We start from the raw sequence: 17,344 nt of genomic DNA on the forward strand, positions 1-17,344 counted from the left end.
CCTGCGCCATCTGTTGCAACCGACATACACCACCACCCGCCCACGGTCTCCTATAGAGGCCCCCTCTCCTGTTCTATAGTCTCCTTGGGTTAAGGGTTCCCTCCCACCACAGGCTCAAAGGGCCAACGTGACGGAGATGAGCACCGCCGCCACGCGCAGCTATGGCGTGTGCTCCCACCTTTACTGAATGGAAGGGTAACAGTCTATCCCTTCAGGCGAGTCGATGAAGTACAGACATCCGTTTATAGACAGACAGACAGACGAGCAAGATTCAACTCGGGCCTAGTAGCCATCTGCCACTGGAAGGAACAACAATCCCACAGAAGTGTTTGGAAAGGGAAGCAAGGAGAGAGAGAAGAAATGAAAGAAAGAAGGCAAGGATAAGGAAAGGAAGAAAGTAAAGTGTAAAGAAAGGAGGGAAGGAGAATAGGAACACAAAGATATACAAAGGAAGAACAAACAACAGCAGACCTGCTGGTCCTTACGAGGCTGTTTGTGACAAGCTACACTAACTATCTAATCAAAGGTGGAGGATGAAGGACAGCAAAGGCGAAGGCTCCTCCCCACCCCCACATCCCCAACGAAAAAGAACCATGCAGCATGGAAAAACTGCATGGAATTTACGTAGGAAAGAGGAAAGAACTACCATTACTGCTACCACTAACCGGGCGATAAAAACGGACAAGGACACCAGTATTCGAAAGAACTTAACGTTATTACGACAATGAGTAATATTTTAGTTGCTGGTTGGATTCAAAATACTTGTCTAATCTATTCTTGAAGGCCGTAACTGTGGTACTATCAACGACATCACAGGGTAGAGAGTTCCAAACATTAACAACTCGATTGAAGAAGAAGTGTTTAGCTTCGTGCGACGATAATTTTTTACCACTTATCTTCAAATTGTGATTTCTTCTTGTTCTATTTGATCGATCAATTGTAAAGTAATCTTCCGCATTAGTATCACTGAATCCTTTAAACATTTTAAACACTTCGATTAGATCGCCTCGCATTCTTCGTTTTGATAGGCTGAATAAATTTACTTCTTTAAGCCTTTGTTCATATGATAAATTTCTCAACCAAGGAATCATCTTTGTTACTCTTCGTTGAACCCGTTCCAACTTTTTTATGTCTTTTCTGTAATAGGGAGACCAAAATTGTACACAGTACTCTAGATGGGGTCGAACCAACGAATTATACAGTTTTAATATTACTTTTTCCGATTTATTATTAAAGACTCGTCCGATGAAGCCAACCAATTTGTTTGCAGTTTTAACTACCTCTGAACAATGCTGACCGGGCTTTAAATCGCTTGATATAGTGATTCCAAGATCCTTTTCTTTACTTACTGCAGAAAGTTGTTGGCCATTCATTACGTACCGAACGCGATTGTTATTTTTTCCGATGTGCAACACTTTACATTTGTCAACGTTAAATTTCATTTGCCATTGATTGGCCCAACGAGCAAGTCGATCTAGATCTGATTGTAATGCTTCTTCGTCGAGTGTCGTAGTTACCTTACTAGCGACTTTTGTGTCATCAGCAAATTTTGATATTTTGAAAGTGAGCCCATCATCGATATCATTGACATAAATCAAGAAGAGCATGGGGCCAAGCACTGATCCTTGAGGTACGCCGCTTCTGACATCGAAGGAGGAGGAAGAAGAGGACGAGAAGGAGGAAAAAAAAGATTAAAAACAGGAAAAAGGATGAGAAAAAAATTAAAATGGAGAAAAGTCTGAAGAAGAAGTAAAAGAAGAAGAAGAAGAAGAAGAAGGAGGAGAAGGAGGAGAAGGAGGCGGAGAAGGAGGAGAAGGAGGAGAGGGAAAACTCGTATTGACCACACATCATCTTGCCGAGAGGAGAGAGAGCGGGAAATTGAAGGTGAGGTGATGTAGGTCAAGAAAGAGGAGGGGGAGGAGGAGGAGAAGGAGGAAAAGAAGGAGGAGGAGGAGGAAGAAGAGGAGGAGGAGGAGGAGGAGGAGGAGGAGGAGTACAAAGGAAAAGCAAACAGCAACAGACCTCTTGGTCCTAACAAGGCTGTTTTTTGTTGCTACCATCTACTCTAATCTACGAGTCAGAGACACAGGACAGCAGAGGCGAAGGCTCCTCCCCTCCCACCAGTCCCTCCAGCCGAGGCTGGCAGGAAAAGGAACAATACCATGTAGTATTGAAAAACTACAATGGAATTTTAGTTGGACAGAAGGAAGATCATATACGACGACTAAGCTAACATTACTTTCTGTTAGACCGGAGCAAAATAGCGGATGTTCGGGTTAGCTTCTAAATATTTGTCTAGTCGGTTTTTGAACGTGCAAATAGTTTCGCTTTCGACGACGTTTTGAGGGAGACCATTCCATACATTGATGACACGGTTGAAGCAGAAGTGTTTTGACTCATTTGAGTTGAAACGCTTCCTCGTTATTTTGTATCCATTGTTTCTTGTTACACTTGATTGAGAGACTGTAAAGTAATCATGAACATTAACGTTATCGAATCGCTTGAAAATTTTAAACACTTCGATAAGGTCACCTCTTAGCCTGCGCTTTGAAAAGCTGAATAAGTTCAGTTCTTTAAGTCTGTCTTCGTACGGTTTGTTTCGCAGTCTAGGGATCATTTTAGTAGCTCGACGCTGCACCCTTTCGAGTTTATCTATATCTTTTCTGTAATAGGGAGACCAAAACTGAACGCAATACTCAAGATGTGGGCGAACTAACGAATTGTAGTGTCAATATTACTTTTTCTGATTTGTGTTCAAATGTACGACCAATAAATCCGATCAGTTTGTTGGCAGTTTTTACTACTTCTGTACAATGTTGACTCTGTTTAAGATCGTTCGAAATTAATACTCCAAGATCTTTTTCTTTGCTGGCTTCAGAAAGTCGCACTCCGTTAATTTGACAATGAATCCGATCGTTGTTGATTCCGATATGCATAACCTTGCACTTTTCAATATTGAAATTCATTTGCCATGTTCATGCCCAACTACTCAAACGTTCGAGATCAGCTTGGAAGTGTTCTTTATCCGTTGTCGTAGTGACTCTGCTGGCTATTTTTGTGTCGTCGGCAAATTTCGATATTTTACACGATAGCTCCTCGTCAATGTCATTTACGTACACTATAAACAGAACAGGTCCCAATACCGACCACTGTGGAACACCGCTTTTGACATCTCGCCAGTCAGATGATATACCATTCATAACAACTCTTTGTTTACGGTCGGTAAGCCAGTCTTCGAGCCACTTATGAATGTTACCAGTTATACCGTGAGCTTGCAATTTACTAAGGAGGCGGTTGTGAGGGACTTTGTCAAATGCTTTCTGAAAGTCCAAATATACAATGTCTACTGATTCACTTTCATCGTGCACATTAAAGATGTAGTTGAAGAAATCGAGAAGGTTAGTCAAACAGGAACGTTTGTTTCGAAAATCATGTTGCGAATCCTTGATTAGTCTGTTATCTTAAAAAAAAAAAAAACTTTACCATTTTTCCGCAAATGATCGTCTCCAAAATTTTGCACACGATTGACGTTAGACTGATCGGTCGATAATTACCTGGTTGTGACGTGTCGCCTTTTTTAAAGATAGGAGTTACGTTAGCGAGTTTCCATTCTAGTGGTACTTTTCCTGTGTTTAGCGACTTTGAGAATATACTCAAGAGGGGCTTGCTGATCTGATGTTTTGCCTCTTTAAGAATACGCGGGGATATTTTATCTGGGCCGGGCATTTTGTTTACTTTAATATTATCGATACTTTGTACTATATCACTTTCTACAATGTCGCTAATACTACTCAAAGATGTGTCATCAATACATTTAGGGGGTTCCGGTTGCCTTTCGGATATGATTTCTTCTGTAAAAACGGAGGCATAAAAAATCATTCAACATGATGTGGCGCACCTCGGCACCTCGGGAGGCTGACACAGCGGAGCAACGACTCCTTCCATCAAAACAGTGGCCGGAATGCTGCACACAACTACCCAAACAACCGCCACTCACAGCACCGCCAGCACAACTCAAGCAGTTACGTCTCGCCGAGGTACGAAACAAGGCAATTCTATGAAGGACAGACAAATCCAGGCACCAACTCCCGCAGCAGAAGTCGTGTCAAGAGAGGCGCCAAGCCGAGTGATGGTAATTTTCTGTGAGCACCGGGCGAGTACACAGAGTCGTGATCAAACTCAAATGTTCAGCGACGTACAGTTGACGTAACATTGCGGGTACATTTCTCAATACCCGCTGAACAGTAACTGTCGTTGATTGGTGATAACAATGACTGAGGAGTGCCAAGAAGCACCACAAACACACTGAGAGGAACGGCTCGCCAGCTGACTACAATCACCATGCAGAAGAACACATCCATTGGAACGGTGGCACCTTCTACGGAACAAATTGTTCAAGAGTGTCGCATCTGTAGGAAGTGATTCGATGCATGTGTGTGATTACATTTCTTATCTTATATTTCAAATGAAAAAATAGAAAATATTCTTCATTTACCCTCCCCTGTTCTTCCCTGTCTTTTTCCTCCCTTTCTTACCTCTCAATACTTCTCCCTCCTCCCCTTACCATCACCTACCTTCCTTTTCCCTTTTCTCTTTTCTTTCTTTATTTTTATTTTTCCTTCGTCACTTTTTTTCGCTTTCCCTGTTTCTCCCTCGTCCCTTTCTCTCTCCATTACCTTCACTTTCCCCTTCCCTTTATCCCTTAGTCGCCCCTTTCCTACGTTTGACTGCCTCCCTTCCCTTCCCCTCTCCTCCCCTCACCCTAACCTTTTCTCCCCTTATTTCCCTTTCCCTCTCCACTTCACTTCACCCCTCACCACCTCTCCCTTCCCATACCTTTCCTTATCTTCTCCCCAATCCTTCCTCCCCCTTTCCCTACCCCTTCCTCTCACTTCTTCCTTCGCCACCTCTTCCCAGTGTTCGGTGGAGCCAAGGCGGCACACGACGAGGATAAACCATCCCGGAAGAGTACAACGTTGATAACAGCATTGATAGAGGAGGAGGAGGAGGAGGACGAGAAAGAGGAGGAACGTGAAAGGGACAAAGAGAGAGGAAAATGAAAGAGGAAAATATATGGTTATGGTAGGAAAGGAGAGAGAGAGAGAGAGAGAGAGAGACACACACACACACACACACACACACACACACACACACACACACGAGTACAATAGCTTAGAAGAAAATACACTTGATATCCTCCAACTCGTTTTCCTCCTCTTCCTCCTCCTCCTCCTCCACAACAGGCTTTCTGCTGCCTGCTAGTCCATGTTTCCCCCTCCTCCTCCTCCTCCTTCTCCTCCAGGGCATATAATTGTGTGGGGAAGATAATTTGTACGTACACGAACAAATGTGCTGTGTGTGTGTGTGTGTGTGTGTGTGTGTGTGTGTGTGTGTGTGTGTGTGTGTGTGTGTGTGTGTGTGTGTGTGTGTGTGTGTGTGTGTGTGTGTGTGTGTGTGTGTGTGTGTGTGAGAATTTTTAATGGGGCCTCCATCCGGAAGGGAGTTACGATGGGAACAATTGGTTAGATTGTTCGCATTGCAATTCATCGGCCCCTGCCGGAACGCCGATGACTGTGGCCCTCAACCATATCTTTTAATATATTATAGATAAATACTACATAAAACACAGGAATTATACATAATAAATAACATAATAAAAGTCGAGTTGGATCTTAGATTAAGTCAGATGTGGGGCGCTGCTGGCATAGCGCTGCTGCGTTCCCGCGGATCACTGTGTGTGTGTGTGTGTGTGTGTGTGTGTGTGTGTGTAGACTGTTTACCTTCCTGGAAAGACATATTAAAGAGGGGAAGGAAGACGAAGATTTGAAGGAGGAGGAGGAGGAGGAGGAGGAGGAGGTATAGTTAATCTCTCTCTCTCTCTCTCTCTCTCTCTCTCTCTCTCTCTCTCTCTCTCTCTCTCTCTCTCTCTCTCTCTCTCTCTCTCTCTCTCTCTCTCTCTCTCTCTCTCTCTCTCTCTCTCTCTCTCTCTCTCTCTCTCTCTCTCTCTCCTTCCTCTTCTTCCTTTCCCTACTCATTCATTCCCTTCCTTTTCATATCCTTTCCTTTTATTTACTTCTTTTTCCTTCCCATTTCCTTCTCTCCGTTCCTCTCTGTTTCTTTCCTCTTCCTTCCTATTCCTCTCAATATACATTTTACGATACGATATAATTTTCATATATATTTTCTTTTTTTCCCTCTCCCATTTATCTCTCTTTCCCTTTCTCAGGATTATCGCATCCGTTCTTTATTAATGTGTTTCTTACTATTTTATTTTATTTCCCTTTCCTTATGCATCATTTTCCTTTCTTTTCCTTTTCTTTTTTTCCCCACCCTTTCCCTTCCTTTCCCTCCCCTTCTCTTCTCTTCCTCATCCCTTCTGTTCCCTTCACTTCCCCACCCATCCCATCCCTCCCCTTTCCTTCTCTTCTTTTCCCTTCCCTTCCTTTCTCTTCCTTATCCCTTCCGTTCCCTTCACTTCCCCACCCATCCCATCCCTCCCCTTTCCTTCTCTTCTTTTCCCTTCCCTTCCCTTCTCTTCCTTATCCCTTCCGTTTCCTTCACCTCCCCGCCCATCCCATCCCTCCCTTTCCTTCCCTTCCTCTCCCTTCCCTTTCCTTCTCTTCCTTATCCTTTTCGTTCCCTTCACCTCTCCATCCATGCCATCCCTCTCCTTTCCTTCTCTTTCTTTCCCTTCCCTTCCCTTCTCTTCCTTATCCCTTTCGTTCCCTTCACTTCCCCACCCATCCCATCCCTCCCCTTTCCCTCCCTTTCTTTTCCTAACCTTCCTTTCTCATCCTATCACTAACCATCCCTTCCTATCCCATTCCATCCCTCCCCTTCTCTTCCTTTTCCTAACCATCCCTTCCTTCTTTCTTCCTCCCCTCACTTCCATCGCTAGCCATCCCTTCCTTTTCCCTTCCCTTCCCATCCCTTCCTTTCCCTTCTCCCTTCCTTTCCCTTCCCCACTTCTCATGTCCATCTCTTACGATATTAATTACAAGTCCTCAATAATTACTGCTTTTTTTTTTTACGTAGCCGAGGTGCGTGACGTCATTCATTAACCTCGTGTGGATGCGCGTGGCCCGAGAGGTGGAAGGGAAAGCCTTCAGAAAACCTTACTATGTGTGTCACCTGAAGACAGGTGTGTACTGTGTAGGTGGGTCTCTCTGTCTGTCTCTTTGTCTGTCTATATGTCCGTCCGCTTGTCTGTCTTTTTTGTCTCGATCCGTCTTTTCCTCTATCTGTCTGCCTGTCCGTCCGAGCGTGTGTCTGTCGTTTTCTGTCTGTCTGTGTGTCAGTCCGCGTGTCTGTCTCTCTTTCTGTCTGTCTATTCGCTTGTTTGTCTGTCGTTTCGTTTTCGTCTCGGTTTCGGTGTGTATCCGTTAATATGTCTTTCTTTCTCTGTCTGTCTCTCGGTGGTCGAGTGGTCAGCGTGGGTGCGTGGTGAGCCAGAGGACCGAGGTTCGAGTCCCACCAATGCACGCTGACAATTTTCAAGCCATCGCCATGCTGCCCAGGTGTTTAATCAACCCTAACTTCAGCGACTTCGGTCAAGAGATGCACCGGGGGGCAGCATGGGCCAGGCAGGAGTCATGCATCACGGCAGCCACTATGAATGAAATTCGCCGGCGCCACTAACAGTGGTGGTGGTGGTGATGGTGGTGGTGTGGTGGTGGTGGAGGGGGTGTAGTAGTGGTGGTGGTGGTGGTGTAGTATTGGTGGTGGTGATGATGATGGTGGTGGTGGTGATGATGGTGGTGGTGGTGATGATGTGGTGTGGTGGTGGATATGATGTAGTAGTGGTGGTGGTGATGATGGTGGTGGTGGTGGTGACAGTATCTATATTGGTTTAGAGAAAGACATACTGAGACACACATACATACACACATACATACACCTTACATAACCTTACATAACAGACCGAATTGGGTATCAGGTCACCTCTTCGCCGCTTGAGGCCACGCTCTTGCGTCTCCATGGCAACGGCGACGCTTTACTCTTTGCTTTCTATTTTTTTTTTTTAGTTTCGGTGTCGGCTACCCCCTCAACACGTATGTGAAGCACTATTTTAAGACCAGAAGTAGAAATATCCACACCTTCAGAAATAATACCCACCTAACATCAAATTAAAATATACTAGACTAGAGATTTTAGAAAGCAAAACAGCCACGAGCGAAATTTTCAAAAACATATCACGTTGCCTACTGGACTGGACTCCGGCGTTCACGAGGTACACACACTCAAAAAGTATCGTTACAGTGGGTCCGCTCTGCTGGGGGGAGCAGGACAGGACCCCCGTAAGGGAGGGATAGAGAGGAAGGGAGACACTGAGATACCAGATATCATCATAATATTAAGGAAGTGTTTGAGTGCCACTTGTTGAAGCTTTACATTCACAAATTATAAAACCGTAATGTTCATATGATATACACAACAGCGGTGGACAGAAGTATTCCTCCATGTCAAAGACAAAAACATCAACCATCAACGCATGTCAGATATAGTTCAGTTCATAATGTGCCATCCTGGAACTAATGCTTCCACTGAACGTGTCTTTTCTCTTATGAACAAGCTGTGGGCATCTGAAAAAAAACAACAACTTCAAATTGCAACTCTAAAAGCAGTGTTGGTAAGAAAGATAAAGTGTAACAATAACGCAATATGTTTATCATAATATTGTCTCCCAATTGGACGAAATTTTAAATGTGTGTAATAAATATGTGTGTGAAGTGTTAAAGCATAATTTCATCACCCAAACACGACAATATTATAGTGATACATACAACACAGATCAAGTCACTTCGACTAAGACTCCACCTGTGTGTTTCATGAAGCGTTACCGTGCCACCTCAAATTCTACTGCTTCATCTACGAGTCCCGCTCACTTGGTTCAGGCAAGTGAAGCCACACCCAACACACGCAGTGGTACCATCATGAGTAGCCCGTTCTCAATGGCTTCGTCCTTGGTGTCAGCTTGTATCGTGCTGAATGTGTAACGACGGGCCCGCGCACATTCGGCATCCAGTGATCATATTTACCACACATAGCCGCAATCCTTTAAACCTACGAGCAAGGGGTAATATGTCTTTTTTCCCGGCCAACAAGCACCGTGTGTGAACATTTGGCTTCGTGGTGCGAGTTCACCAGGAGTAGTAGCTACCGTCCCTTTCGCTTTCCTTATCAAACCATTGCCTCTGTCCCTTCCCTTCCCGTCCCTTTCCTTTCCTTTCCTTCCTTCCTTTCCATATCGCTCCTTTCCACTATCTTTCCCTTCTCTTCCTTTCCTCTCCTTTCCCTTCCCTTCCCCTCCTTTCTCTTTTCTTCCGTTAGTCATCTTTTCCCTTTTCACAAATTTCCTTCTCGTCGCTTTCTTTCCCTATCCTTTACTTCCTTTTCCCCACCATTCTTTAACAGTTTCCCGGGTGGCCGCGCGTGGCGCTGCGTGCACAGCCATGCCGTACATTCCTTCACCTCTGCAGTGCCTTGTAAACGGGGCAGCATTGAACACTTATATAGATGGAATTCCAATAATACTTTCCCTTCGCTCATAATTCTCCCCACGTCCATTATTTTTATCTTCCCCTCCCAGTTAGTCTCAACACGTATGAACATTGTGCTTCTGTTGTACTGCCCTTCATATTCCCTTCCTCTTTCTCATTTTCCCATCTTCACTTTCCTTCCTTTCTCTCCATCCCTTTCCCTCGGTATGCGGGTGAAGTGTTTTCACCTCAGGGAGCTAGACGTCCCTGCCGTGCATAGTCTCAGGTCACCATTGGACAAGGTGTAATACCTGATCTGTCTCCCGTGCCAGGGTCACGGTGAAGCCTCTGGGCAGCAGCAGTGGTGGATTGGACTGCAGGCAGAGGATCTCTTTATGAGACAATGGCTGGAGTTCCAGGGTCCTAGTCAGCTGGACCGTGCCTAATTATTTAGGCCTGCGGTGTAGAGGAGTGTGGCGACCTCTACACTAAAAAGCCTCCCTGGGAACCAGTTGTCGGTGTGAGCTTCCCGTCCCTCCTTCTATCGACGGTACTCCCATCCCTATTCTGCATAACAGCTGGTTCTTGTTTTCTCCTGAAAGAGATGTCTTCCGTGGGCCATTTGAGGTTGTACCTCCCGGCTTCTAGGTGGAGTTCTGAGGGTTTTTCTTATACTCAAGGAATATTTCAGCTTTTTGGTCTCTCAGGAAGGGTGTCTGATACTCTCTAGAGTTGGTGGAGAACACCTGGTGACAGGTGCCACTGGCCAGGCCTCGAAAGGGTCGCAGAGCTGGGTTAGACGTTTCGGAAAGTGGGAATGAACTGCTGGTTCCTCTCCTCCCTTGCCAGCTCTGCTCTGAGTGACTACGCCGGCCCCGTTCTATGGGACAAAACTTCGAGGACAATAGCTGAAAAGCGCCGGGTTGTGAAAGTTTCTCTCGTGACCGAGGCTCAGGACATGTGATTGGTCTTTGAGGCGTTTTCAAGACCCTGTGGGAGCGAGCTCCCAGTGTTGGAGGCATCTAACACAGCAGCATTTAATTTCCATGCACAATTTTTATCCAATTCAATTTATGGTCACACTTTAAGTTATTTCGAAAGCGCTTTTAATATTTGCCCAAACTGTTAACTCGCTTAAATTTCTAACAATGCCTTTGAACCTTGAGTGTGACGTCTGTCCCGAACGATTTGCAGCTCAGTACTTCCAGCTGAGTAGAACTTGCCGCCTCTGCGTTCAAAGATTACAACTTCAGAAGGCTGTGACTGAATGGAAAGTCAAGCATAATGATCTCGAAAAGAAATTCGAAGCCCTTCAGGAATTTGTTGCAAGTAATGTGGCAGTGACTCCACCATCGATGGTGGAGAGGCCCTCCACCGAGACTGTGCCCTCTCCAGACGAATCTCCTGCTTCACGGGAGGACGTGTTACCTGCCTCACAGGTTGACTCCCAGCCTGCCTCACAGGCTAACCCCCAGCCTGCCTCACAGGACAACCGCCAGCCTGCCTCACAGGCTGACCCCCAGCCTGCCTCACAGGCTAACCCCCAGCCTGCTTCACAGGCTAACCCCCAGCCTGCTTCACAGGCTAACTCCCAGCCTGCCTCAAAGGACAACTTCCAGCCTGCCCCACTTTACGCTTCTCTTCCCGCTTCACAGGATGTCGGGTTCCAGCCTGTAAGGAATGGAGCCAAACCGAAGCAGGCAACCAAGGATTTACTGACCCTCACTACCTTCAATATGTTCCAGGTGCTGGCAGACACCATGGAGGATGAGTTCGAGACTCGCCTAGTTGGGGACTCCATGGTGCGTGGCCAGCTGGTTGAGTTCTGTGGTCGTTCATCAAACGGCCGCAGAAAACGTTACTGTTATCTAGGTGCCAGATTGGACGACATCAGCGCAGCGTGCAATGATGCCACGAGAAATGCCGACCGAAACACCCTCTTTGTCATTCACGCGGGGACAAATGACGTAAAGACAACCCGTTCTGAGGAACTGCTTGAGAAATACCGCCGCATGATCAAGCAGTATAAACGTAAAACGGATGCCAGTAACATCATAATCTCAGGAATCCTCCCGAGGGTCGGTGCCAAATCTTGCTATTACAGTAAGGCCTTCAGCACAAACAACAGACTTCAGTCCCTTTGCTCACAAGAAAACGTCCAGTTCGCTAACTTGTGGAACAGTTTTTACTACGATTCAGACTTGTTCCTTGCTGATGGCATCCACTGAAACCCTGTTGGAGCAGCCCGTTTCGGGAGGCTGCTCTGTGACCAAGTGGCTCTTCGAAAGCCAAAAAACGCGGAGGCGAGAACACCAGCAGCTCCACCGTAAGGGAGCAATCAACCCGCGAAACCCCCGACTCGAATCACATTAAAGCTTGCTATGTACGTAAACGCTCGTAGCCTACGTAACAAATTTGAAGACTTAGAAGTCCTCACAGCTATAAATCATTATCACATCATCGGAGTCACAGAATCTTGGATAGACACTTCAAATAGAGATTTCATTGCGGAATATAGATTACCGGGTTATACCATCTCTAGTCATGAAAGAGAGAACAGACAGGGTGGAGGCATTATCTTTTATATCCACAACTCTCTCCATCCAGTATCCTTGAAAACATATATTATAACCAATGTAGACACAGTCTTCATTGAAATTTAAAAAAAAATCTCGTAAAATAGTAATTGGACTTATCTACAGACCGCCAAGGCAGACTCTTGATATCGACCACGCATTAAGTGAATTATTATTAGAAACAAGTAACAGTTGCGAGGCAGTAATTGTTGGGGACTTTAACTTGCCTGTGAAAAGATGGACCGTTGAACTGTCGTACTGGGCTCGACCTGTACACAAATTTACTAGAAAGTGATTTACATCAACACGTTCAGGAACCAACTCGGGAAAATAATATACTTGACCTTATCTTTTCAATGACAGCTGATCTAGCTAACGAAGTAAATGTTGGTCCAATTTTTAGTTCTAGCGATCACCGAACAATCACATTCAGCATCAATATGAAAGAAAGTAAAGTAACTCCTAGTAAAGAAAAGGTGCCTGATTATCAGAGAGCGAATTTCGTAAGACTCCGATCAATTCTAAATAATTCTGACTGGACTGAAATCTCGGCGGAAACAGATATTGGTAAATCTTGGGGGGCATTCACCACAATATTGAGCAATGCCATAAGCATATGCGTACCCTATCGTAACAGACGTTCAGCTTTTAAGAAGAAACCCAAATGGTGGAATAACGAAATTCAAAATAGCCTATCTCCTAAAAAAAAAAACGCGTATACAGTAGATACATATCAACTCAGAGTGAGGCTGACAAACTAGATTTGGACAGAATTCGCCGCGAAACCAAGAAATTAATAAAGCGAAGCAAGAAAAATCTTGAATATACATAGCGGAAACGAGTAAATCTAATCTTAAAGATATTGTTAGCTATGTAAATAATAAAAGGTCACTCACTTGTGGTATTGGACCGCTTGCTAATGAAAATGGTAACCACACGAACGATGAAAATGAAATGGCTACAATTCTAAATAACTTTTTCGCATCCGTGTTTACCGACGAATATTGTTTATCTCCTCAACCGCCGGAGGTTAGAAGGACCGAAAAGATGTTAAGTGGCGTGCTCATCGTAGAAAGTGACATTTTACGCACAATTGAAAAGATTAAAGTAAGCAAAGCTCCTGGTCCAGACAAAATTACCCCTAGGGTCTTAAAAGAAATCAAACATCAAATTTGTAAACCGCTCTCCATCATATTCAATAAATCTTGAACAGCTGGAAAAGTTCCGTCGGATTGGAAACTAGCAAATGTCACACCAATTTTCAAAAATGGGGACAAGTCTCATCCAGGAAACTATCGACCAGTTAGCCTGACATCGATTGTTTGTAAGTTAATGGAGACTATCATTCGCGACAATATGGTGAAATTTTTCGAAGAAAATAATATAATAAATAATTCGCAACATGGCTTCCGTTGTAAACGTTCGTGTTTAACTAGCTTACTTGATTTTTTTCATTATATTTTTGAGGTGTTCGATGAAAGCAGATCAGTAGATATCATATGTCTGGATTTTCAAAAGGCATTTGATAAGGTCCCCCACCAACGATTGCTCAGCAAACTATTGGCGCACGGTATCTCGGGTAACATTCACAATTGGCTTGTGGACTGGCTCTCTGAGCGGAAACAGAGAGTAGTTCTAAATGGTGTTACATCTAACTGGCTCGATGTCAGAAGCGGCGTACCTCAAGGATCAGTGCTTGGCCCCATGCTCTTCTTAATTTATCTTCATCCGATCACTCATTTTTCCTTCCTTTCTAATATAACCTTCCCTCTCCTTCCTTTTTTTTCCCTTCCTTTCCCTTACCTTACCTTTCTTTCCCTTCTCTTCCATTCCCGTCCCTCCCCAGCCCTTCCCTTCCCTTTCTTTCCCTTACTTTCCCTTCCCTTCGCCTCCCTTCCCTTCTCGTCCCGTCCCTTCTTTTCCCGTCCCTTCCCTACCCTTCCCTTCCCTTCCCTTCCTTTTCCTTCCCTTCACTACCCTTCCCTTCCCTACCTTTCCTTTACTTTCCCGTCCCTTCCCTTCCCTTCCCTACCCTCCTTTCCCAGGTGTATATATAGAGTAAGGCTACGTTCATAAATGAAAACTGAATTACAGGAAGCCGTGTGCGTGCGTGCGTGTGTGTGTGTGTGTGTGTGTGTGTGTGTGTGTGTGTGTGTGTGTGTGTGTGTGTGTGTGTGTGTGTGTGTGTGTGTGTGTGTGTGTGTGTGTGTGTGTGTGTGTGTGTGTGTACATTTATAGGAACATAAATATACATAAAAAATAATGGGGGCTTTTTTTCTACACTCTTTTTGCTGCCCTTTTGCCGACTCTTATGTTGTAAAAAAAATGCTACACACACACACACACACACACATGACCACATTATTAAACGTCTCTGGCTCCCATTGCGAATATTCTCAGACTATTTCTTTCACGGGTGATTTTCCCGACCAAGATGCAGAAGACATGGCAGACCATCACCAGGGTCACGAAGCAGTCCATGGCAATCCCGGCAACTTTCAGGAGAGGCTTTTCAATGAGCGGCTGAGGGGACTGCACGTTCAGGAACATCGGCTGTAACGTCTGTATAAAACACTTCATTGTATTCGTGGTTTCATTTATTCATTTATTTATCTATTCTATGAATATTTATCGTTTATTAACCTTTATTTACTTTTCTCATCGTTTTTTTCTGTGATACACGTTTTCTCTATAATACACGTTCGCAACACGTCGGTAACTTGTTTGGTCCGCGTTCGAAAGTTTTAATGGAATTCAGGAAGATTTACCTTTGGCGCCTTTCCTCTTTGATTTTGTTCTCTCATCGTTTTCATACAGCGCTGCACTTTTGCCCACTCCCAGATCCCTTGGCAAACGCATCCACTCCTTCATCTCCTTCCCATTATCTCTCTTTATATACTGTACCGTATTTACCAGCTCCCCTTTAGTTGTTTAGTTAGCCTTTCCTTTTTTTTTGTCGTTTTCATACAGCTCTACACTTCTGCCCACTCCCAGATCCCGTGGCAAACTGTTCCTCTCTTTCCTTTCCTTCCCATTATATAGAGAGAGCAGGCCAGGCAATCAGGTGCGGCGTTACAAACCCTGCTTAGGCGACAGAGGAGCACTTCCTTTGAACAGACCTTTTTTATAGGATTAATTTCAAAGAGCATGAGCAACAGAAGCGCCAAAGTCATCCTCAAGATATATATACCAGTAGTTAGACCTCATCTCGATTATGCGGTCAGTTCTGGTCATCTTACTATAGAATGGATATCAAAATGTTAGAATGGGTACACAGGAGGATGACAAAGAAACTTGCCATACGAGGAAAGACTTAATTCCGCCGCGATGTTGCCTCTCTTTCTATCTTCTATCGATATTTCCACGCTGACTGTTCTTCTGAACTTGCTAACTGCATGCCTCCCACCCTCCCGCGGCCCCGCTGCACACGACTTTCTACTCATGCTCATCCCTATACTGTCCAAACCCCTTATGCAAGAGTTAACCAGCATCTGCACTCTTTCATCCCTCACGCTGGTAAACTCTGGAACAATCTTCCTTCATCTGTATTTCCTCCTGCCTACGACTTGAACTCTTTCAAAAGGATGGTATCAGGACAACTCTCCTCCCGAAATTGACCTTTCTTTCGGCCACCTCTTTTGATTCTTTTTTGGGAGCAATGAGTAGCGGGCTTTTTTTTTATTATTGTTTTTTGTGTGTGCCCTTGAGCTGTCTCCTTTGTTGTAAAAAATAAAAATAAATATATATATATATATATATATATATATATATATATATATATATATATATATATATATATATATATATATATATATATATATATATATATATATATATATATATATATATATATATATATATATATATATATATATATATATATATATATATATATATATATATATATATATATATATATATATATATATATATATATATATATATATATATATATATATATATATATATATATATATATATATAGGCGAAGGGTGCGAGGAGACTTGATCGATATTTACAATGGATGAAGGGCTTTAATAAGGGATATATCAACAAGTGCCAGGTAGGACATGTAGTAATGGGTTTATGTTGGATAAATTCATATTCAACGAGGACATTTATAAAAAAAAACTGGTTCACCAACAGAGTGGTGGATGAGTGGAACAGGCTTGGCAGCCAATACGATACATATTAATTAGATATTCGATCAGTCCTAACCTCAGCGACTTCGCACAAGTGGGTCGCCGGGGGCAGCATGGGCCAAGCAAGAGTCATATATCACGGCGGCCAATATGAAGTTCGCCTGCGGCACTAACGGGCCGGGTTCGTCCAAGAGACTCCCTAAGAGAGCCTACCGGCGCCTTAGGCAGCACCTAATAAAAAGACGCGAGTGTCGCATGACGGACAAACTTCCAGTGAGCTCCGTCACTACAAGATTGCCGCAAGGGTCGGTGCTGGAACACATCTTCTACATCATTTACATCAACGACTAAACAATAGGTTCAAACTCTTTCTTATCAAACTTGTGTGTGAATGAAGTGAATTGCAAGACGGAACCACTATAAACACTCGCCTGGGCCACAACAGCCTGGGGCCGCCCCACAGGCGAAAACGTAAAAATAGCCCCTTTGCTTATTACTGAAAAATGGGCGGCAAGGTCCTTCAGTGTTTCCATGCTTCCATATTTCATTCTCTTTCCGCCAACCCTCTCTTGCTCCTTTTTCCTAATTCCCTCTTCCGTTCCTCCTCCTCCTCCTCCACCTCCCCATTCTCAGGCTGCCTGCCCCGCACGCGTCACCTCCCGAACACACTAGTTACATGTGTACCAGTGTGACGAGTGAGTGAGTGAGTGAGTGAGTGAGTGAGTGAGTGAGTGAGTGAGTGAGTGAGTGAGTGAGTGAGTGAGTGAGTGAGTGAGTGAGTGAGTGAGTGAGTGAGTGAGAGTGAGTGAGTGAGTGAGTGAGTGAGTGAGTGAGTGAGTGAGAGAGTGAGTGTTAGTGTGAGTGAGTGAGTGTGTGTGTGTGTGTGTGTGTGTGTGTGTGTGTGTGTGTGTGTGTGTGTGTGTGTGTGTGTGTGTGTGTGTGTGTGTGTGTGTGTGTGTGTGTGTGTGTGTGTGTGCGTGCGTGCGTGTGTGTGTGTGTGTGTGTGTGTGTGTGTGTGTGTGTGTGTGTGTGTGTGTGTGGGACTGACAACTTGCAAAATAACAAACAATAACTAATGAACAAGCAAAAATGAAAATATGAAATGAAAAAAGCAGAAAAAGGAACAAAGTGTTTTCTTACATAAACA

This window comes from Eriocheir sinensis, chromosome 19 (genome assembly GCF_024679095.1).
Source record: "Eriocheir sinensis breed Jianghai 21 chromosome 19, ASM2467909v1, whole genome shotgun sequence".
Taxonomy (NCBI): Eukaryota; Metazoa; Arthropoda; class Malacostraca; order Decapoda; family Varunidae; genus Eriocheir; species Eriocheir sinensis.